A 24325-nucleotide genomic window follows, 5' to 3' on the forward strand; every position below is an offset into this window, starting at 1 on the left:
GATAAAGTTGCTTTCTTTGACTGCAGCTCCCACTATTCTCCCAACCTGCCTAGCCATTGCTCAGAATCCTTCAATGTCAGAATGAGGTCACAATCTGGTCTGTATCTCTGCAAACTGAGAGGCAGTTAACAGTCACGCTGAGCCTTCAACTGGTCAGGATGGATCTTCCTGTTAGGTCAAGATGAGGGTTGAAGGTGGGCTTCATGACCTGTTAACAGCTATGGTGTTATAGTGGATAATGTGTCCGGCAGGAATTCAGGAGGCCTTGAGTGAGGAACCTAGAGGAGTGGATAGGAGCTTAAAATATAACTTTATACTGAAAGGATTCAAGGCCCTCTTGTACTAATAGTCAGCTACCCATTTTCTTTAAGGATACTCCTGAAATTATTAATACCTGAGTGTCAGTTAAGCTATTGATAGGCAAAATATGTCCTGTGACTGAGGATTTCACACTTCAGGGCACGAGTGATCCTCAGGGTTTGGGATCTGTGTCTTTGCTATTCTATTGGAAGCAGGCTTTCGGGTCACGCTAAGGTACTTGAAATCTAGAGGCAAATCTACTAGTGAGTGTAAAATAAATAGCAATATCTTTTGACATTATTCAGTTTCCTTTTCTGGAAGCTTACACTTTGTCTTTCTTTTTGGGAGGTGGGCGGGAGATGACGCCATTTGCCCCAGGTGCCAAAATGGCTATTTATGGCTCTGGCTTGAGCCCCACTGAGGAAATACCTGTATCTGATGAATGACCCCATTGCTCCCATTCCAGTCTGGAATAACAATTATCGCTTCATTCAATATGGACTGAGTTGGAGTTGCAAACAGGAGAAGAAAGCATTTTCACTCTCCACTGCACTCAACCGTTGGAGAATTTGGCTTCCTTCCAGAACACGTTGGACAAACAGTTTTCACATACACCCAATTTTACTGTCAGCAGATGGTACAGAGAATTGTAGCATGGCCATTTTCAACAAAAGTAACAAGCAGTTTGTACATGAGAGGGAATGGCCATCTAATAATATCTAATTATATCTTTTCTCCCCCAGCATTCCTGTAATTACTTTGATTTATTTATTTATTTGATATATATACCGTCCCATTAGTGCCAAAGCACTATTCTGGGCAGTTTACAGTTTACACAAAGCAATAAACACTAGATACAATATAAATACCAAAAGCATAATCTAAAAAACTTAATAGTACAAACTAATTTTCAGAGAGAAGTGAGACTGGAGGCATGGTATTCAACCGGGGTTGGTGTGAAAGGCCTCCCTGAAAAGTAGAGGGAGGGGGCCAGGTGTAGCTCCTCTGGAAGTTGATTCCATAATCTCGGTGCCACCACCAAGAAGGCCCTACCTCTAAGTATATGATTTTGGGGCCTCTCTCAAGGTGGCTACATGGAGAAGCCTGGCTTAAGAAGATCTGGTGGGTTGGTCAGATGACATAGAGAAAAGACACCCCAACAGGTAATGTGCTCTCAAGCTGTGAAGGGCTTTATATGTGAGTGTCAGATCCTTGAACCTGATCTGGGACACAATGGGTAAGTAGTAAAAGCTGGCCAGCACTAGGGGGATGTGATCAAATTTAATCACACCAGCCACCAATCCAGCTGCCATATTCTGGACCCACTATAATTTCCTGGTTAGCTTCAAGAGAAGTCCCACATTGCAGTAGTCAATCCAGGTGTTGACCAGTGCCCACACCAACATCCTGAGGGAGTCCTTGTCTACATAGGGGCAAAGCTGGGCAATAAGCCTAGGCTGCAATCTGGGAACCCCAAGAAAGAGCTGGGTCCAGAAGAACACTCAAATTACAAACTTGATCCCTAAATGGAAGGGCAGCACTTTTGAAGTGGTCCCCCAGGAATAAAATCTCAGTTTTGTCCGGATTCAGTTTGAGCCTGTTCACCCTGGTCCATTCTAGCAACAAAGCCAGGCATCAGTCAAGCATCTGGATGGCCTTCATTGCAGAGGTGGTAAAGGAAAGACAGAGTTGCATGTCATCAGCATACTGATGACATTTTACTCTGAATCTCCTGATGACCTCCCCCAGTGAATTAATATATATATTAAACAGCACTAGGGATATTGATGACCCCTGGGGCATCCCACAATTGACGGTCCAAGGGGCCGACAACTCATCCCCAAGCTGAACTCTCCAGACACAGTTTTTGAGGAAGGATGGGAGCCAGCTCAATGCCAGGCTTAAGATCCCAATCTCCAACAACCTGCCAGAGGATACCATGATCAATGGTATCAAAAGCCGCTGAGAGAACTCCTGTTGGCTTCCTTTAAAAGGTCATTGTGCAGTGCGACCAGGGTCATCTCAGTACCCTGCTGCAGCCTGAATCTGGACTGGAATGAGTCAAGGCAATCCTGCTCCTCCAGGTATGTCTGAAGCCACTTGATCACTTTGCCAATAAAAGGTATGTCTTCCCACCTGGAAGCATGGAAGTATAAATCTCTTGTTGAATGGATAAATGCTGAAGAGAGTCTCCCGTGAAGAGGAGACTCTAGCTGGAGCATCTGAAAGTCACTTAATAGACTTCAACGGGAAGTAGGAAGAACGAAGAATAATTATGTAAAATCGAGCTACCTGGATCCAGGACATTTTTTTTCTGGGACTGTGGAAAAATTCAATTAATGGAACACCTAGGTGCATGCAATTTATGCCCTGCCATCTTACAAAAGAAGATCTAGCAAATGGCCAAGATAACACTTTGAAAGTAGCCCAAAAAGTAAAATTAACATTTTAATTTGTTTTTAATTTTACTATATTTCAAATATGTCCATAACTCTCAATTGTGCAATGCTACTGTAGGTAGGTAGGTAGGTAGGTAGGTAGGTAGGTAGGTAGGTAGGTAGGTAGGTAGGTAGGTCGGTCGGTCGGTCGGTCGGTCGGTCGGTCGGTCGGTCGGTCGGTCGGTCGGTCGGTCGGTAGGAAGGAAGGAAGGAAGGAAGGAAGGAAGGAAGGAAGGAAGGAAAAGCATAGCAATTCCTTCAGACTGCATTCAGTTCTCTGAGAGTTGGTAACCCTATAATTGCCTGAGAGAGAAGATTTGAGAACAGCTGTGCCAGCCCTCCAACAGTTCCTTCTGAGCCCTTTGTGCCCCACAACCAGCTCCGTATGCCCCCGCATCAGCTTTGTGCCTTCAAGTGTGCTGAGGCACCTTATTCCACAGCCATTCCAGTCAGCCATTCTGGCCCTAAAAGTGCATAAATATCATGGTTTTAACATGACTTTTTTCCTGTTATGATACAGGCAGATATATCTATCATGTATGATGTCTCATCAGGTCAGTACCTCAGACAATAAAGGCGGGAAGGGAACTGTCCATTAATATTTTTATCCTCACAATTTAGGCAATTAACCTAGAACTCTTTCCCAATTTGTATATAAAAACAACCCTCAGGGCTTGGACTTCAGTGGCAGTTTTAAACCTAGAGTGAATCAGTGTGAATTATAAACCCCTGGCAAACGGGGGGGGGGGGGATGTTTTATAATAGAATCACTGACAGACCCTTAACTACAGTGGCGCTAGCGGGCACCACTGTAAGACAGGAATAAAACTAAATTACATCACTTGTCATCATTAAGAAAAAATTTTCATCTCAGCTCTTCATTTGAAAAGCACTGTAGTTAATGAACGATTACTGAGCCATGACACCAAAATGGCTAAAATATAGGAATTAAGGGGAGGTCAACTCAAGTATTTTTAAACTATGAAATTAAGGTTCCCATTCACATTGCTAGGAGGTAGCCACCGGACATTGTGTTGCTTTACAATGCTTGCCTTTAAGTCAACAAGAAAGGCCTGAATTTCTTTAAAAATGAAATGTGAATGGAACAGCAAAACCCCGTGTGTGTTTAAGAAGACACCCAATGCGTTTTCCATGTGGCCCTCGTACATCTCCAAATTTTCTTTAATTCCACTGGTAACAAGGAATTTCAGGAGACTGGATCTTTTTGGAGTTCACAAAGATCCAATCTCCTGAAACTCCTACTTACCAACAAAATGTCCTAAACCGTAACTGTCAGACTAAAGGCTAAATTAGATTTTAGTTTTTATTCAAATAAACCCATACAACGTGCACTGCACCTTGCTGTGTATTCTCAGTTCCTCTGTACAGCAGTAGACACGTGCTCCTATAGAAATGATAAAAGCATATGAAATGTGGATTTGATTCAGGATGCTAATAATTTATTTCCTTTCTTGGATGCACATCTTAACGTGGTGAGGGGGTTTTAATGTGTAAGAGAAGCTGAAAGCAATACCATCCATTATAAGCTGAACTCCTCTAACAATATCAGCCATTGCAGAATGTTCACAGCTGAGGCGCCAGACTATGATGCAAAACATCTAAAGGGCAGTTACTGCACAGCAGTGGTAGATGATAAAAATTGGAAGGCTCTAATACTGAGGCTAGATGTAGCAACAGGCTGTTAAGGGCTACAACACGTCTGAAAGAAAAATCTTCATTAGAATTCTTTGAAAACCCATAATTATCATTCAAGTCTATGCTCCAACTACAGAGGCTGAAGAAGATGAAACTGAAAGCTTTTACACAAGCATCCAGGAAGAAACTGATCACACGCCAAAACAAGACATGCCTATAATCATAGGTGAGTGAAACACAAAAGTAGGAAACAAAGCAGAACCAAATGTGATTGGAAAGTTTGGTCTGGGAGTCAGAAATGAAGCAGGAAAACAACTCATAGAGTTTTGTGAAGCCAACAATCTGTTTATCACAAGTATATGCTTCAAGCAACTAAGCAGACAACTGTACACATGGACTTCACCAGATGGGCAATAAAAAATCAAGTAGACTACATAACTGGAAGCAGGAGATGGACAAAATGTATTATCTTTGCCAAAACAGGACCAGAAACGGTTTGTAATACTGAGTGTGAATTGTTAATATCAAACATTATAGTAAACCTGAACAACCCTAAGGAACAGATTTGCACCACTGAAATCAAAGGATTATGAACCAGAACAACTGTAAATTGAAACCAGAGATATTAGGGAAAAATGCAGCAAGACAAATTCTGTGGTAAAAAGAAAAAACTAGGTTGTTGACTGCTGATAATACAGAAATTGAAATTGTTAAAGATTTTGTGCCCCCAATCTCTGGAATAAGCTTCCACCGGAGGTATGCCAGGCTCCTTCCCTCATGACATTCAGGAAATTAGTGAAGACAGAAATCTACACAGCTGTCTTCAGTAACTTATCCCAAGATGCTGTTAATAATATTTCTTTTCTCGTACTTTCTCTTTTGTTTTAATTTTAGATCTAGATCACTGAACCACCATATTGATGCATCATTATTGGGGTCAGGTGAAGCTCTGAGTTTTTAATCTGTAAATCACCCAGAGTTGTATGTCCCATTAGAGGGGTGGTATATCAATCCAACAAACATCTGGGTTCAATCATCAATCCAAAGACTGCAGCAAAGAAAACAAAAAAGACTGATTCTTGGACAGGTAGCAATGAAGGAACTATAAAAGATCATGAAGTGTAAGGATATGTCACTGAAGAACAAGGCCAAGCACGTCTGCACTCTTGTATTCCCAATTACTACGTACAGGAGTGAAACCTGCATGGTGAAGAACGCTGACAGAAGGAAAAATTATTCATTTGCAATATGACACAGGAAGAGATCACTGCGGATACTCTGAACTGCCAGAAAGATGAGCACATTGGTGCCAAAGCAAATCAGGCCTGAACCTTCTCTGGAGGCAAAAATGACAAAACTGAGGCTGTCATAGTTTGGGCACATCACAAGAAGGCAGGATGCTCTGGAAAAAGACAATAATGCAAGGAAAGGCTGAAACCAGCAGGAAAAGAAGACCAAATATGAAACAGATTCACTCCATAACAGAAGGTTTGAGTTCACAAGAGCTGAGCTGAGCTGCTGAGGGCAGGACATTTTAGAGATTGCTCATTCAGTCAATCACCATAGATCAGAAGCAATCAGACGGCAGATAACAACAATAATTTGTTGGATTCAGAGGATGACTAGCAAAAAAGTGCTAGGCAAATAGCTAAATACCTAGAAATCCCCAAACCCATAAAATTTTGAAGGTTAGAATATGTAAATCTTTGCGTTGACATGGGGAGATACTGTATATGGACATATATCCTAGTCCCCAGATGTGTAGGGCCCTGCAGGTTACTGTGTTATTGTCAAGTGCCATCAAAAGAAATTTCAAGGTATATGACATATTGAAAGAGTGGTTTTACCAGCGCTACTCCGCTATTGAACTTCCATGGCCAAGCAGCAGTTTGAACCCAGGTCTCCTGAGTTCTACTCCATCACTTATTCCACTACACCACATTGGCTTCACTGGTTAGTGTACTTTATCATAATATCAAAGTTATTTAACCTTGCACAGCACTTAAACCAGCCTGCAGACACTTGAGAAAAAGTTTCCCAGACTTCTTTCAGTAGGGCTTCACACCATGTTCAGAGGACCAAACTGGCCTTGGTTGTCCAGATAAATAAATTTTCTGGCCAATGCACAGGAGGAATATGCCTCTATGACTTTTGAAATCTTTGTCCTTGGACGTCATTGATCATGATATCCTAGTGGACCACAGCTATGCAGTAGCTGACAGTGCAGTAAAATTGGTTTTTACATATACAGTGGTGCCCCGCATGACAACCATAATCCGTCCGGGGAAAACCGCTGTTTAGCGAAATCGTCGTCAGGCGAAAACCCTTTCTCTATTGGAATGCATTGAAACCCGGTTTAATGTGTTCCAATAGGGAAAATACCTCGTCGTCCAGCAAAGATCGCCCATAGGGAAGCCATTTTGCGAGCACTGATTAGCTGTAAAAATGGCTGCCCTGTGAGGCATGGGTCCGGAAAACACAGAGCAGCCATTTTGCGAAGCCCAAAAAATATCATCATCTTGCGAACAAACGGTTTGTGAAGCACAGACCTAACTGACGTCCAGCGAAAATCCCCCATTGGAATTACTGTTTTGCGAATCGCTATAGCGATCGCAAAAAGTCATCATCATGCGGATTCGTAGTTTAGCTGGGTCATTGTTTAGCGAGGTACCACTGTACTTTTTACATAAATGATGTAAAATCATGAATTTTGGCATGCTGGCTAGAGGATTCTGGGAGTTATAGTCCCCAAAATTAAGCTTTACAAGCACTATACGCTCCCAAGGACCAAGACCATTAGTAACCTGGAAGGGGAAGTATAGACACATAGCACTTTGAATGGTGCAGGAGTAACCAGTTCCATCAATACACCATCCATTCATTCCTGGCCTGTGACCTGATATTACATCCCAAGACATGGAGGCCATTTCAAAGGATTCAGAATTCTGCCTGAAAGGCATGCTTATTTCAAAGCTGGTTTCCACCACACCCCCTTTAATAAGCCATTGGAATAAGTAATTGCCACACCATGTGCCTGCCTATCATTAAAATGATAGGTTTGTCAGTGGTTGCAAGGATCTTTTTTCCCCACTCCTCCTCCTCCTCCACCTCTGCATGTACATGCTTCTAAGCAAGCACTTGAAAAAGGCATGCAAAGCTATGTGGAAACACTGCTCTTTGATTTCGGTGCTAAAACGAGTAAGTGGAAGTGAAGCTTCCCAAATTAAAACCGATGAATATCGGCTGCAGCATTGTCACCTCGCTCTTTCGCTCGTGTGGGCTGCGTGACTGATGACAGCTGCAGATGCCGATAGATTTTTGACCTGTTCCAGAAATCTGGCACTCTGGAAGAAAAGGGGGATGGGGTGGGGAAACGGGCAAAAAAGTAAACTCTGCAGTCTGCAGAGAAAGAAGAGGAGAGAGAGAGAGCTGACAGCTCAAGCGGAGGAGGAAAATTAGAAAGGAAGGCCGGCGCATGAGCACCATATGTGCTCAGAGCATCTCGGGACAGCTGGAAGATGCAGCGCATTTCCCGTTTGCATGTCCAAGATTGTGATACTTCGTTTTAATACGGCTATCAATAATGCTGAATGATTAACACCAAGGATTTATGTTAATTTCATTATAAGCTTTATTTGTTGCCTGGCGTTGAATTAAGACTGTCAAATCATCCTTCTTCTGCATTGCGAAGGACTTTTAAAATGCAAGTCTAACACATAACATCTGATCATTAATATGTTAATAACACTCCTGTTTTCATAGATATACCAGAGACACAAGGGCTGAGATCTGTCTGAAGGAAGGGGACTACAGCAGCAATCAGCTCCCAGGGCGACATCTTTCAATGAATAAAAGGGGGTAGCTTTCAAAATAGCTCATTTTTGAGGGAAGAAAAGATTATTTGCTGTTCTTCCATGTTCCTCTGTCATTTCAGGCACATCCACAGCGCAGTTTGGGAAGAGGGTGGATGCACGGCAGGCAGGCACCTGGTTTTTCCCTTGGAGAGCTTGTGGATTGCATTTCATAATAGCAAGCGCAGCATCAACACAAGGGCTAAAAGAATCAACCTAATTTAGTCTGTGTCATTTTCACATAAATTCACTTGTTAAGTCTGTGCTATGCTATTGCAGTGCCAATCTCTGAATTCCACTGCCCCCAAAAACCACAGTGGTTTTAGTACCCAATTTTTGCCTAGCCTACATATGTATTTGTATGCAATTTTTCCTACAATGTATATTGCTATTTTGGAACTGAGTTACAAGATTTGGAGAAGTATGCAGTGGGAAGAATAATGCTTCAGTAAGACCTATTGTGACCCACACACTTTCTGATCCAAGTTGGAGTTCCAAATATTTAGAAGTCACATTCGTTTGAATGAGGACAAGAAAATGGTCGCAGCTTTGGTGGCTTGTTCATCGCCATGAAAAGACTCACTGTGCCAAATCACAAAAAAGGCAGCTCTTTTTTAGGTTTGGAGATTTCTCCAGGACTTTTCCACCCAATTTGATCCTCTTATCTATTTTCCCCTCAGTTTGTTTTTAAAGCTCCTGCTCCTGCCAGGACAGGAGGGGGAATTCTTCATACTGAAGTATGTCTGTCTCCCATACAGTACATACTGCTCATACTCCCATACACATTTCATGCAGCACCAAAAAGACCCCACCCAGGGGTGTAGCAAATGGGAGACATACTTGCTCTGTCCTAAATCAAAGTGAAACTAAATAAGCCCAGGAGAGCAACTATTCTAACCTAGTTAACACTTAAGTCCTTCCTTTTCACTGGGAAGAGGGGTGACAATGTCAGTTAGCAAAGTCCTGTTCTTCCCATTTTTGTCATCTCATGCCACTTCAGTATTTGCCTTATATGGTATTCCATCCTTTCGTTTCCTTTTCCCTGCTTTTAAGCATATATATTTTTTAAAAAATTAACTTTTTGAATGCTGAATTTTCCCCCCAGTAAGCTGCTGAAAAGGCCCTTGTGATCCACACTGAAACTGGATTGGAATTGTCTGTTTTCAGCTCAGGCATACCTATAAAAATAGCCCAGATTCAACCTAGAATTCCCCATTAAGCCAAATATAGTGCACAGTTCTAGTATCAACAATGGCAAAGAACAGAGAGAACAATAGTCCCAAAAACATAACTGAGGATTTCCACAGTACAATTCCTACTCTTTCCCAAAGTACCTGCAAAGAACTGCAATGTCATTTTAAAAAAAAATAGTATGATATCAGAAATGTGTTTAAGCAAATCCATAAATGATAACAAGATAATAAAAGCAGCATTGGAAAGCCGTGCAAATGTTCAGATTCTAGAATTCCAGTGCTGGCCCTCTCATTAGGCAGAGTGAACCAGCTACCACAGGCAGATGATTTTGAGTGTCATGAAACACCAGCAGTCTTTTATATTTGATTTATTATTACTCTATTTTTACTGTCAATGGATTTTTACTGCCAATGAATGGCAAGAAATGCTTGAGGAAGGTGGAAAATGAACTGACTGAACTGAAAGAGCAATACAGATCCTACAGTATTTTTTTTAATCCATAGGAGGAATGGTCAAACCTGTCAATTTCCCCAAATTCAAATTTTGGAAGGTGTGGGCAAACCAGTTGTGGAGTGCAGCCAGAGTTGAAGACTCGGGTTCTTCTGAGCAGGAGGGAGTAAAACATCATCTACCACAGTGGTCCCCAACCTCAGGCCTCCAGATGTTCTTGGACTACAACTCCCAGAAGCCTTCACCACCATCTCTGCTAGCCGGGATTTCTGGGAGTTGAAGTCCAAGAACATCTGGAGGCCCAAGGCTGGGGACCACTGATCTACCATACTCCTCAGGCTTTCCTGTTCTCTCTGAGTTTTGTTACACAGTAGGTGGGAAAGAAATGCATTTTCCCAAGAGAAATATATTGTTGCGGATTATCCCTGCTGTAACGCAAAGTATTTGAAAGTGGCCAAGGATTTTGAACGGGCAGCTAAGATTCCATGTCTTGATGTGGACTTGATCCAGAAGTCGGCCCTTTTGGACCTCCGTTATGGAGGGGGACTCGCTATGGAGACTATCATAATGAGAAGCTGTATTTCTACATTTATTACTATGCCACTGTGAAGAAACACAACAGAAATCTTACTGTGAGCTATCCCTTTCATAAAGGAAAATAATTGGAATAGTGTGGTTTTGAATGGGTAGTTAAAACCCCCTAACTTTACAAAAGACCTACTCTGTATGTCAATAAAAGCAGTTTGAACTGGTTTGTCAAAACGGGTCAAGATGCCTACCTACCTTTTTGGACTTTCTTGGGACCATGGCTGGTGAAGGGCTGTCACAATGGACACCTTCAAAATGTTTCACAATTAGACACGGGAGCTTCCTATTCATCTCGCGGGAGAGGCAAATGCAAGGCTTGCCAGCGCAAGTGTCCCAGTAGTCCTTCCCTGTCCCCCAGAACCAGCTCAGTCCACTTACTGGACTCCTTGACATATGCGTAGTCCCGCTGGTGCTGCCCTGCCTCTCCCGGCAGCCAGCCACGACAGCAAGGAGGCAGGAAGACTGTCGAGCTGGCTGAGGGGAGAGGCAGGGAAGCGCCAGTGGGACTATGTCTGTGATTGGCATTATGATGTTGTCGCCACCACCAGGCGCACATGCACCGAGGAGCCCAGTAAGTGGACCGGGCTGGTTCGGGGGGGGGGGAAGAACCATCGGGACACCTGTGCTTGTGGGCTTTGTTTTTGTCTTCCCTGGGAGAAATACAAATGCAAAGCTCCCATGTCTACTCACAATGCCAATAGCCAGAAATCCTGGTTTAAACCCTGATGTGAATGGCATGTTTGCTTCAGCTTCTCCCCTCCCTTTCTGCAACTCAGTAAACCACCCAAACAGGGATTTGCATGGCATTCGGCTCCAGGAATATATATTTAGGAAAGTAGCACAAGAGAAACCAGAAGCCTTGGAATCCCAAAGGAAAGCCTTTGAGCAGGAATCCATTAGAAATGTTAATACCGTACACTTTCTCTAGGCTTTAACAAAGACAATGGTTCCTTTTTCGTTATATATACTATTCTAATCATGCCAACATTAAAACAAACTAACTAAATAACAAGAGAACCGCCACTTCATTCATCTGAAAAAGTGTACTTGGCCACACAAAAGCTCATGAAAAATAAAAAATAGGCTTTGATTTCTTTGAGCTAGAGCAGACTAACATGGCTACCAACTAGATCAGTTGAAGAAGGTAGGTTTCATCAGCCAACAAATAATCCTGGAATGAATCTGTCCTGGCTCCTGAGGGTATACTTAACCATAATCCCAAGTACAAACACTGCACAAACCTATTCCCTTCCTGGTTAGTTTACCTACTCATGCAAAGTGCAAGCAAACAAGCTGTGTGCATCAGTGCATGTCATGTTCATATTGTCATTGATGTCCCAAGACACTTTGCTACCTCAGACAAAGGCTATGTCTGTACTCCCAGATCATGTACAGAACCCACAGATACAAATCCTTTCTTTTCCTCACCTGCAAAACTGGAGAGTATGAAATTATTCTACATGCCCACAAGTAAGTGAGGTGGGGGTTTTTTGGTCAACCTTGATGAAAGTTCTCACCTTGGTAACAAAAATGTTTGTGCACATTGTCTATCTCCATTCGTTGTAGAGACTTCTAAGAATTAGAAGAGATTGGACGCCATTTTTAACAATCAGCTGTCCTATGTTTTCTCTACCTATGCACTTTGCTTCTCAGAGAAATCAGTTTTTCACTAGTAAAAAACAAGATTAGTGAGCCTTTAATTAGATTATTAACATCTCACAAGCAGGTTAGCTTTTGAGTCCTACAGAACTGTTCATCAGTGTGGCCATTGCAGAGCTGGAAAGAGGAGAAACAAGCTATCTTGTTAAGATGGCTGTTGTAGGGTTTCGGGCTTGTTTGGCCATGTTCTGAAGGTTTTTCTTCCTAACATTTTGCCAGTCTCTGTGGCCAGCATCTTCAGAGGACAGGAGCTAGAACTCTGTGTTCTGATGTAATTTGTGGGATAGCTGAGTATTTGTAGCTGTAGGATCAGCTTTTTTCTTCTTTTTAGGAGACTGGGTGATTATGGTGATCAGGGTGTTATGGGTGTATTGTTGTGATAAGGGGGAGATGATCAGTCACTGTGATTGATGGGTGTCGGTAGCTAGTCTTTTGTGTGCAGTGATCACCAGTCCATGTGGCTGAGTAGAGTTCGTTGACCTTGTGAAATCACAAGAGCCATCAAACCGAGAACAAAATAACAAAAAACACCCTGATCACCATAATCACCGAATGTCCTGAAAAGGACAAAAAGCTAGTCCCACCTTTCGGCTGCTGCTGCTGCTTCTTTCTGCCTTTTTGAATTTTGCAGATGGACCACATGGCTTTTTAATATTTTGATAGTTTTGCACAGAATCAATCTGCACAGATTACAGAAACCTTGATAAGAAAACATAAGCCCACTTGTCTCACTCTCATACTGGGGCTGAGAAATCTCACAGCCCTTAAAAATATTCATCCAGATGTCCTGACCTATCTTGTTCACATGTTTAACCGAAACACAGACAGAAAATTGTCAAATGATTCTTACTTCTGGCTACCTTACAGTGCATTAGAACAACAGAGTAGCTTAGGGCAGAGGTCCCCGACCCCTGGTCCGTAGCCCGGTGCCGGTCTGTGGCAGAAGCTGGACTGAGCCATGGAGACAGACCTACCCACCCACTATGCACTCCCTCCCCCCACACAGGCCCTTTGCGCCTGTGTGCACGCATGTTCCCATGCAAGTGCTCCCCACCCCTTTGTGCATGCATATGAGTGCCCCCCACATGCCACACCACCTTTTGTGCATGCGCACGAGCGCCACCCTTTGCACATATGCATGAGCAAGCGCACACCCGCACAATCTCCTTGGCGCATGAGCACAAGCAAGGGCAGTGCCCTGCCTTCCCCAACCAGTCTGCAGGTTTAAAAAGTTGGGGACCACTGGCTTAGGGGATGCCAGGAAAGCTGTAGGACCACAGTTGGCAGTTCTCAGGATGCTGGCTGAAATCTCAGGAAATTAATATGCCTCCTTGATTCTCCAGGAGAGGAGACAAATCTTAGAGGAGGGAAAGGGTTGATTTTCATTTTTGTGGTGACTTGAATACCTGTGTTCTCATCTTCTTCTCACACCCAAACAGCACCAGGGATCTCTGGTGTTTGCATGTGGAATACAGGAAACCCTCAAAATGTCACACAGACACACACATTCACACACATGAATATTATTTTACAGTTGTTAACAAAGGACTCACCTGCTATGACACCAAAAAGAACTTGTCTCCTCATCTCAGGGTTTTGCCCTGAAATGTCAGGTTATAAGAAACTGTTTCTCAGGCAGTCCTATGTGTGGAACATATATCACTAGGTCTGCCAAAGTTTTACTGCCATTATTCACTGCTATCCACCAGACCTGTTCTCTGTGGCAGCTGCCTCACTCTGCCTAATGGTACAGCCCCCTCTGCACATCCTGGTTTATTAGTAAGTTTGTTTCATCTCTACTGAAGTAGGATCCAAAGTAATGGATTAAAATTATGATAAAGGAGATTTCGCACAAACATTACAAAGAACTTCTTGACAGTAAGAGTTGTTTGACAGAGGGTGGCTAGGCTCTCCCTTGTTGGAGGTTTCCAGACAGACAGAGATTACATCAGGGATGCTTTATCTGTGGATCTCCTGCTTTGACAGGAGATTTGATGCTCCAAGGGATCTCTGCAGTTCTATGATTCTATACTGAAGCAGACACCCTGCACTGCCAGAAAGATGAACAAGGGGGGTCCTAGAGGAAATCAAGCCTGGAGGCAAAATTGACAAAAACTGAGGCTGTTCTACTTTGGACACATCATGAGAAGCCAAGATTCACTGGAAAAGACAATAATGCTGGGAAAGGTTGAAGGCATCGGGAAAAGAGGAAGACCCAATAGGAGATGGTTTGACTCCCTAAAGGAAGCCACAGCCTTGAGTTTACAAGAGTTGAGCAGGGCTGTTGGGGACAGGCTATGCTGGAGGTCACTCTTTCACAGGGTTGCAATAAGTCGGAGGCGACTTACACATTAACAGCAACAACTATATATTTAAGCGAGGATTCCTGACTCCTTGCTACACATGAATGCATGGTCTGTAATTTGTTCAAGCTCACCCACTGGGTTTTTTGGCTTAATTGGGATTTCCTTATTTCTGCATCCCTCTGCTCAAATACTCTAACTCCCGCATGACATATCTTCGTGTAACCAAAGTGCAGCTCTGCAACTTCAGGCACAATGTTTACCTCAAAATTTAATGCACTCAAGTCCCTGCTTCTCTCACTGGGTTCTCTCGTCCATTACTTGTAGGTGGTATATTCCCAGCCACCCACCCTCAAACCTAGAATATATGTGGTTTTGGCCAAAAAAGGAAATTTTCTATTTACTCCTTCTGGGGCTTTGATGATAGAACTCTAGTTTGGCTGGTTTGGTCTGGGCTATACAGCTAGCAAATGTCAAAACATATGGACCACCCCATTTATCAAATAATCTACTCTTTGACTAGATAGGCACTATCAGCGATCTGGTATTGATCTTTGCAGGCCACAGCTATTGTTCATCTGAGCATACAGCATGGCAGCAAGAATTAATGAAAGAAACAAAACAATGCATACAAAATCACAGCACCCAACTTTTTGTTTGAGTTTGGTCAAGTTTTTATGTAGTATCAAGAACCTATTACTAAGTACAAAAAGGAATCTGGCGGTAGGTGGGAGTCTATGCACATTTTTTCCTCTGGAAAGGACAAACAGAACTGAGGGGCAAAAGGAGTAACCTGAAATAGTTTTGTTCTTAACTTGGTTTTCAGACTAAATTTATGTATATTCTTAGTTCAGTTTCGATCCAGTTCCTCAAAGGCTGGAGGCTGGATCACACTCTGTTGGTTCCCCTGCAGCCAGACCCTGAATCTAGCATCACCAGAACAACAGGTTACTCACCTACAACTGTAGTTCAAGTGGACCTCTGTGATTCACGCCCTGGGTGCCTCATCGGAAGATTCTAGAGTTTCTGTGGTAGCAAAAAACACACATTAGAATAGAGCCCCCTCCATATAAGTACCTTGGCACCAATACTCTCCCTTCAGTTACGTCAACTGCCAGAACAAAGAGATCTGCGTGGAATGATAGTGGGATGTGTGAATCACAGAGGTCCACCTGAAGAACTACAATTACAGGTGAGTACCCTATTCTTCTTCTTTGTGGTCTGTGTGAATCACACCGTGGGTGACTAACAAGCTGTCTTACCCGGAGGTAGGGTGTCACGCCAAGGTGGAAGCCAAAACAGCATGTCCAAATGCCACATCAGACTTCTGCCAAACATCCAGTCTATAGTGCCGGATAAAAGTAGATGGTTGTGCCCATGTAGCCAAAGCACAGACATCGGGAAGAGGCACACCCCGGAGGAATGCTGTAGAGGCTGCAAGCTCTCTGGTGGAATGAAGGCGAATCACCTGAGGGACAGGCTGTCGAGCAAACTCATATGCAAAGTGAATGGTAGAAGCAACTCATCGAGAAACTGTTTGTGAAGTTACCTGCAAACCCTTCGTATGAGAGTGATGGCTGACAAAAAGGCACAGTGAATGCCGAAAGGGTTGTGTAAGAGAAAGGTAAAAGGCAAGGGCTCTTTTGACATCCAAAGTACAGAGGAGTCATTCTTGAGTGGAAGATGGTGATGGAAAGAAGGAAGGAAGGACCAAAGGTTGAGAAAGATGAAATTGAGATACAACTTTAGGGAGAAAAGAAATGTCCACAAATAGTTTGACTTTATCAGGGAAAAACTGTATACAGTATAAGGATAGTCATGCTGCAAAGCCGCTAAATCACTTGCTCGACGAGTTGATGTGATTGCTACAAGGAAGACTGTTTTGAAAGTAAGCAGGTGAAGGTCCGTTGAAGCTAATGGCTCAAAAGGAGGCCTAGTGAGCTGTTGCAGGACAAGGGTCAAAGACCATTGCGGAGAAGGTGGATGAACATCTAGGTAGGCATGTGATAAACCTTTTAGAAAGCATTTGAGTGTGGGATGTCAGAAAAAACACGCCGCTGGAGAAGTCAGCAGTTGGCAGGACGATTGCTGAGAGGTAAACTCTCAGAGAGGAAAGGGAAAGACCTGTAGCAGGAATCAGAGGACTGTGGAAAGAGATGGGTTCATGGCAGGCAGCGAAGCAACTAGTGAAAGATTGAAATTTTTTCCACTTTTACAAATAGGCCCTTTTGGTTGAAGGCTTTTTCACCTGACGGAAAACATCCATCAAGGAGAAAAAATACTCCACACTGCCAGGTGCAGAGCAGGTAAATCTGGATGAAATATCTGGGAGTTGTTTTGTGTGAGAAGGTGTGGCAAATGGGGGAGGTGATAAATGTCTGATGATAGGTTGTGCAGGACCAGGAACCAAGGTTGTCCCGGCCAACACGGGGCTATGACAATGGCATTGGGTTTGTCCTGCTGTAGATGGACAACTATGTTGTGGAGGAGCGGGAAGGGTGGGAAGAGGTACGTGAGAGTCCTGGGCCAACAGCCAATGAACGCATCTCCCTGGGAGTGTCTCCCAACTCCGGCATGGGAGCAATAGCACCTGCACTTCGTAGTTTTGTGAGTCAAAGAGGTCGAGAGTTGGCTTGCCCTGCTTTTTGCAGAGGTAGAGGAAGATCGTTTGGTCCAATTCCCACTCATGAGGTTGGGAGTTTGTACGACTGAGGAGGTCTGCCAGGTTGTTGTCCTGGCCTGCAATGTGTAGAGCTGTCAGGCAAACGTGATGTGAGAGACACCATTCCCATAGGTCTACCACCAAAGAGAGGAGGCTTGGGGAGTGGGTACCACCTTGTTTGAGGATGAAGTACATAGCTGTAGTGTTGTTGGTGGCAATCTGCACCATTTTGCCAATCAGGATGTTTCTGAAGGCTCTGCAAGCCTTTATGACTACAAGGAGTTCCAGCTCGTTTATGTGGAGGGAACGTTCTCTGTGGGACCAGTTGGCATGGATCTTGAGAGAGCCACGATGCGTTCCCCAGCCCGTAAGGCTGGTGTTGGTCGTGACCTGTATTTGAGGACGTGGTTGCTGGAAGGAACATCCTACTGAAAGGTTCGGGATGAAACGCCACCATTGAAGTTGGGAGGCGAATTGGGGGTGAGTCTCAACAGAGTGAGAGGAGGATTGAAGAGGGTGAGAAACCACAATTCTAGGGACCTCATCTTTAGACCTACGTATTGCACGACCGAGGTCATAGAAGCCATGGTGCCTGTGGCGTTTGAACCTCGTGGCCCCTGCCTGACTCCCCAAACACAGAACACACAAAGGCAAACAATATTCTTTTTCACACGCTGCCACCAGTTGATCACTAAATCAACATACTTTACTTATGGAAGGATGAAGATGAAGGTCCAAACTTCACTGTCTTTTAAATAAAACAAATTTATTGATTACAGATGTTTGACAGTTAATCATAAGTATCTTCTTCAGGTTTATTTATCATCAATCACAATCTTCTATTTGAGCTTCCAGTTACTATTCACTCTTCTGACTAAACACACCTCAGATCTCCCTAAATACCACACTCTATCTCCCTCTCCACTCTCATCTCCCTGTTGACTCTGACTGACTCACTCTCTGACTCCGCCTCTTTCTACATATCTCTCAGCTCCGCCTCCCAGCAACATTAGCCTGCAACATGAATATGCATGACTACTTAACATAATAAGGGTGAACACTACAGTGCCTAACATGCATTGCACCAGTAGGGCAGGTACCAGAGCATGGGGAGTGAAATTATGCAGCAAAGAGATGAGGTTCTGTTGCCTGTCTGGGGGAATGAATGTGCAGGCTTGGATAGAGTCTGTGCGAGCCCCGATGTACTGAATGACCTTTGTAGGGCTCAGTTTGGATTTTTGCATGTAGACCATGAGACCGAGATTGTGAAGGAGGGATAAGGTGAAATGGGTAAGTGGCTACTGGGGCCATACATTTGGTGAAGATTCTGGGAGCTGTTGCAAGCCCAAAGGGAAGTCTTTTGAATTGATAGGCTCAAGATTGGAATCAAAGGTACTGCCTGTGGGAGGAGTGGATGGAGATGTGGAAGTACATGTCTCTTAGATCTATAACTGTGAACCAGTTTTTTTCCTGAGGAAGGGTACAAGCGACTCGAGGGTCACAATACGAGACTTGGTGGTGATGTCATACTGGTTGAGCTCTCTGAGGTCTAAAATAGGGCGAAGACCGCTGTCCTTTTGGGGGACAGTGAAATAGCGAGAGAAAAAACTGTTGTTGTTTTGCTGTATCAGTTGTACGGCATCCTTGAGAAGTGAATGTTCTATTTCTTCTTGTAGAGTTTGAGACAGTGGTGTAATGACGTGAAGTGGCGGAGGGAGCTGATGGAAATGGATGCCAAATCCACTTCAGACGATGGACAGAACCCAGACATCGGTGGTGATGGACTCCGAGGCAGGTAAGTGTTTCCACAGAAAAGGTGGGGAATGGTGAGTTGCGATCTCAGTCAGGAAGATGTCAAACATGATGTTTGGGTTTGCGGTCGTTGCACCTCTAGATAGGTTATTGGCGGAGTTTAGATTTGTATTGTTGCTGCTTAAAATAAGGCGGGTAGGATGCCTGGCGTTGGGGCTCGTGTTGGAACCTCTGGTAAGAATTGTAGGGACACTTCCATTGGTTACGTTGAGGGTGTTGCTAACAGGCAGGATAGATGCCCCAGCGTTTGGCAGCTGAACGTTTCTTTTGGTCGTTTTCTAAGATGTCATCTGTTTCAGCTGTTCGTAACCAGGAAAAATGTCTCAATGCCACAGAGGTAGCCATGGATTTTGCCATTGCATCTACAGTGTGCTAAGCTGAAAACATCTGTTGTTTGGCAACAGAGAGGCCTTATTGTTGGAAGGTTTGCACTAGTACCTTTTTATCCTCTGGCAAGAAATCAACAAAAGTGGCCATATTGTCCCAAAGAAAGCGTTGATACAGTCCCACAGCTCCTTGGTAGTTTGCTATTCTCAGAGAGAAAGTCGCTGAGGAGTAAACCCACCTGCCCATAGAGTCGATTCTCCAACTGTCTTTGTTGGGTGGAATAAGGATCTGCCAATGTCGAGACCGAGACTGTGAGGCTTCAACGAATATCAAATTCGGGGCTGGTTGCTTTTGAAGAAAAAGTGCTTCAGGGTGATGTATTCGGTAAAGGTTGCCAATTCATTTCAAGATCGAATGAGAGGAGGCTAGTTTAGTCCAAGACTCTGAGCAGTGCTGAGAAGGGATGGTAGCATGGAAATATGGACTGAAGTAGTTGTGTCTTTCGAAATGGGATCATAAAGGTGATCCACTGCTTCAGTTGTGGGGCAGTGGATCTGTAGCTCCAAAGACTTAGCCATGCGCACCATGAGTTGAGCATATGTTCAAAAATCTTCTGCTGATGATGGAGGATCTACATCTGCCAGGTCAGAATCTGGTGATGTGAGTAGCAAAGATGGAGTTTGTGGCTGAGATCTGAGATTTTGGGGTCAGGTCTGGAGTCGACCACGCGTCGATCGACTTCAGTGTTGAGAGGTTGTGGGTCATAGTAGTGCCCTTGGTGGCTGCCACCGAAGGAGGTGGCATGTCCATGGACATCTGTTGCCGTCAAGGATCATCAGCTGCTATTGATGTCATGCTGTGTCCGTGGGCAGAGGTAAAAATCCTGGAACCTCGGTATCATAGTCGACATCTTGGTACTGACGGACTACATGTTTAGGTAGGTGTCACTGTTGAGAGTCAGCAATCAGCAAAGAGTGAACTGCAGCATCCATGGACCAGGATGGATAGCGAGAGTCATCGATACCGGAACCAGTATCTCTATGATGTCAAAAAGGAGGTTGTGGCCAATTCAATGGACCTGTTGGGAGGCCTGTCGAATAGATCGAGGTCAGGGATGCCGAGTGGGAGGAATGGTCTCCATCATTTTGAGGAGCTGGAAAATATCGGCTGAGAGGAGCTGCAAATGCTTCATGACTGGAAGTGTGTCTCTCAACTGCCTTGAGCTTTTGAGGTAGCTGGTGAACAGCCATCTGATGACCGCATGGATCTGGATGGCAAGCTTGCTTCGACACCGAAAGCTGTTGAGATGGAGGTCTCTGATGTAATGCTGTTGTGGGACCAGACAGAACAACCGGTTGAGCACCTCTGGCAGACTGGTTAGTAGAGCACTGATCGAAGCAAATGGCTACCCGATGAGAGTGCTGAGTGTGGTTCTGGCCTGCGCATGCTGGCGGAATTGCCTCATAAGCTTGATGCACATGGTAGCACGCAGGTGGCCATGGTGTTACAGGATAGGGCACAGTGTATGGCTGAGGCTATGATTACACTGTCTCCGGTGAAGCGTCTATGGAGGGGTTACTAGGAGAGATAGATTTCTGGGGACTAGCAGGTGAGGACGTAAGGTGATCTACTTGATCATCCGATTCCAGCAACTGAGAAGTCGGCTGGTGTGGTGGGATCCCTTTGTTGTCAGAAAGTGAGCCAACACAAATCAAATCTCCAGATTTGGAAAGCTGCGGCAGAGTGATCACAGGAGCTTTAGTTTTGGTTTGTTTAGACCTCTTGGGTTGAGGAGGATCTGGAACCAAAGAGATCTCGGGAGACAGGACTTTGATGTCAAACTTTTCGACGTCGAGTGTTTTGGTCTGTGTCCCTTAGAGGTTCTCGACAAAGTCCAAGGGGCATCAGAGTGAGATGGTGTGGCCGAAGGGTGCTGTTTAGATGATTCTGCAATGGCTTTCTCTGTGGCTTTAGCTTGTGCAGTGGCCTTACACTAAGCCATGACTTTAACAGGTTGTAAACACTGTTCCCAAAGATGGAGTTTAAGTCTGGAAAACCGAGAACAGAGGAATCCCCACTTGAAATTTTTACAATGAGGAGGTTTGATGTGACTTGCCTAGGCAAAAAAGGCACTTTGAGTGGCTGTCTGAAAGTGATATTTTATTATTGCAAACCACGCAGTGCTTAAATGGGCCCAAATGGGCCATGAACAATTAAAGAAAAATACATTTCAATTAGGAAAAACAAAAGTGGAGGTGGTGACGGCTGGAGGCCAAGGCACGTTAAAAAAAAGATAAAAGTTTGTATTAGTGATATTTTCATGCATCAGCAGGAAAAAGAAAATATTTAGTAATCAAGAGTAAAAAAAACCCTCTCTTTCACTTTTAACTCACAGAAGCTAGAAGTATGAGGCTCTTCAATGTGGCAGTTGAAAGAAACTGATGGGAGAGTCTTGGCGCCAAGGTACAGTGGCACCTCGACTTACGAACTTAATCCGTTTTGGAACGGTGTTCGTACGTTGAAAAGTTCACAAGTCGAAGTACCATTTTCCATTGAAATGCATGGGAACAGAATTAATCCATTTCAGCATTTCAAAAAATTACCTTCGGAGCTCTCAAAGAGTTTCCTCTGATGTTGGGGGGAAAGCCCTTTGAGAGCTCCGAAGGTGCCGATCGCGGCAGCGGGGACCCCCAGGTAGGTCTCCAAGTACCTCTATTTCTGCCAAAGTAGAATTCACAACCCCAACTCCACCCCAGCAGGGCTATCTAGGCTACAGTTTGGGATGAAGGTGGATTTCAGCATCATTCATTAGTTATTTGATTACATGTACTGTATACCCCACCTATTCTCCACTGTTTCAGGGCTCCATAAGGATTTGTGTCCAGAGACTGTTTCAGACCATCCACGCTGTCATACAGATCAGATGCTTCACATACCTGACACTTCATTTCTGCACATAAACATTCTGACTTGTTCCATGTAGATCTAGGTGATAAAATAGAGACTTGTAGAACACCATAGAACAATTGTTAAGGAAGAGAGCAATTCTCCATTGCCATGTTCTAGAATCCATCATCCAAATGGGAAGGTAGTGCCATATGGTACCACCAACACCCAACTCCAACAGTATATCCAAAACCCACACTAAAGAGTATTAAAATGAGCCGAGACACCCAAAACCACCCAGACACTGCCTCTCTCCACTATTTCAAACCTGGGCATGAAGTTTAACTGAAACAGGCCAAGGTCACCCACGCTAGACATTTTTCCCAACAAGGGCGTGTTAATAACAAACTTGCAATTGTCCATATCTTCTGGATCTAAATTAGGTTTGTTCAAGAGCAATCCAATTACAGCCTCTTTCAAAGAAACTAAGGGTCAAACTGGATGATATATTTATCACGTCTTTGGAGAGTCCCTCAAATGATGAAAGACATATCTTTAACAAAGCATGTAGTTTTCCTCATCTATGTATCTTGAATTTACCATGTACCGTTTTATGCTTGCTCTTTGGAATGAAACCACAGGCTGGCTCTGCTCACAGGAGACACAATGGGGAATCAGACTTCCAATTAGATACCTCAACCAGTGGTTCTTAACCTTTGTTACTCAGATGCTTTTGAACTGCAACTCCCAGAAACCCCAGTCAGCATAGTTGGTGGTGAAGGCTTCTGAGAGTTGCAGTCCAAAACTCCTGAGTAACTCAAGGTTAAGAACCAGTGACCTAAACCACTGAGTTATCCAACTAGTACAAATGTAATAATCAAAGGTTGATTCTGACTTATGGCGACTTTCCAGGGTTTTCTAGGTAAAGAATACATAGAAATTGTTTGTCATTCCTATTTTCTGGGGGTGCCCTTGGATTGTAGCACAAAACTCCTGATTGTTAAAGCAGCCACAGCCACCATCTCAGATATTATTACTCCTTAAACATCCATATAAAATAACACGCATCATGTTATCTGCACTAAATTGTTCCTTGCATCCAAAGATTATTTTCTCTTGAATGCCTCCAGTGCGTGAACACTCACCACCTCCAGAGGTAACTGGTTTCACTGTCACACTGCTCCAACAGTTACGTTTTTCCTGATACTCAACTGAAATCTGGCTTCCTATAACTTGAATTCTTTATTACGTCTCCTGCACTCCAGGATAATCAAAAATAGATCCTGTGCCTCCTCTATCTTTCAAGTATTTGAAAAGTGCTATCATATCTCCCCCCAATCTTCATTTCTGAACTGGGCTGCGGACACGGATATCCGGCCCCCCCCACATGCACGCACAGTGGGCGTGTCGTACTCGCAGGTGGGCGTCCTCGACGAGTGTGACATGCCCCTCCACAAGCACGACATGCCCCTCTACAAGCATGACATGCCCCTCTGCAAATGCGACACGCCCACCCGCAAGCTCACGAAGCCCACACACCCCAACCGGTCTGCGGTCCAAAAACGGTTGGGGACCGCTGTTAAAGTACAGTGTCCAGAACTACAGACAGTACTCAATATGAGGCCTAACTATGGGAGGGAATGGAAGGGAACTAGTACTTCATAGGATTTGGAGACTATATTTCTGTAAAAAGGTAAATGTTCCCCTTGACATCCAGTCGTGTCCAACTCTAGGGTGCGGTGCTCATCCCCGTCTCCAAGCTGTAGAGCCAGCGTTTGATCGACGACCGTTTCCGTGGTCACGTGGCCAGCACGACTAGACACGGAACGCCGTTACCTTCCCACTGAGGTAGTACCTATTTATCTACTCGCATTTTTACATGCTTTTGAACTGCTGGGTTAGTATTTCTGTTAATGCAGCCTAAAATCACATTTGCCTTTTTTGCCACCACATTTTTGCAGCACTGTTGGCTACAACAATTCCAAAATCCTTCTCACTTGTAATATTACTGAGCCGAATATCCCCATCTTGTAACTGTGCATTTGTTCTCTGCCCCCCAAAAGATTTGCACTTATCCCTGTTGAATTTCATTCTGTTGTTTTCAGCCAGTACTCAAGCTATTATTTTTTAATTTTGTTTGTGTCTTCCAGAGTATTGGGTATTTCCACCTATTTCTGTGTCATCCACAAACTTGATAAG

At 44.0% G+C, this 24325-nt stretch overlaps 2 long non-coding RNA genes across 2 annotated transcripts in view; one reads left to right on the forward strand and one right to left on the reverse strand.

The window, feature by feature from the left end:
- The window catches only part of LOC140702179 (uncharacterized), a 28874-nt gene extending 8907 nt beyond the window's left edge, over nt 1-19967 (forward strand). The window contains exon 2 of the long non-coding RNA XR_013538545.1: nt 18778-19967. This is a non-coding gene — a long non-coding RNA (uncharacterized LOC140702179). The remainder of the gene's footprint in view (nt 1-18777) is intronic.
- A 1977-nt stretch (nt 19968-21944) lies between these two features.
- LOC144584350 (uncharacterized) lies at nt 21945-23509 on the reverse strand. The gene is made up of 2 exons (XR_013538546.1): nt 22965-23509; nt 21945-22820 (listed from the first exon to the last, which is right to left on the reverse strand). It is a non-coding gene; the product is annotated as an uncharacterized LOC144584350 (long non-coding RNA).
- Nucleotides 23510-24325: the final 816 nt, after the last annotated feature.

Source organism: Pogona vitticeps, chromosome 10 (genome assembly GCF_051106095.1).
Source record: "Pogona vitticeps strain Pit_001003342236 chromosome 10, PviZW2.1, whole genome shotgun sequence".
In the NCBI taxonomy this organism is placed as follows: Eukaryota; Metazoa; Chordata; class Lepidosauria; order Squamata; family Agamidae; genus Pogona; species Pogona vitticeps.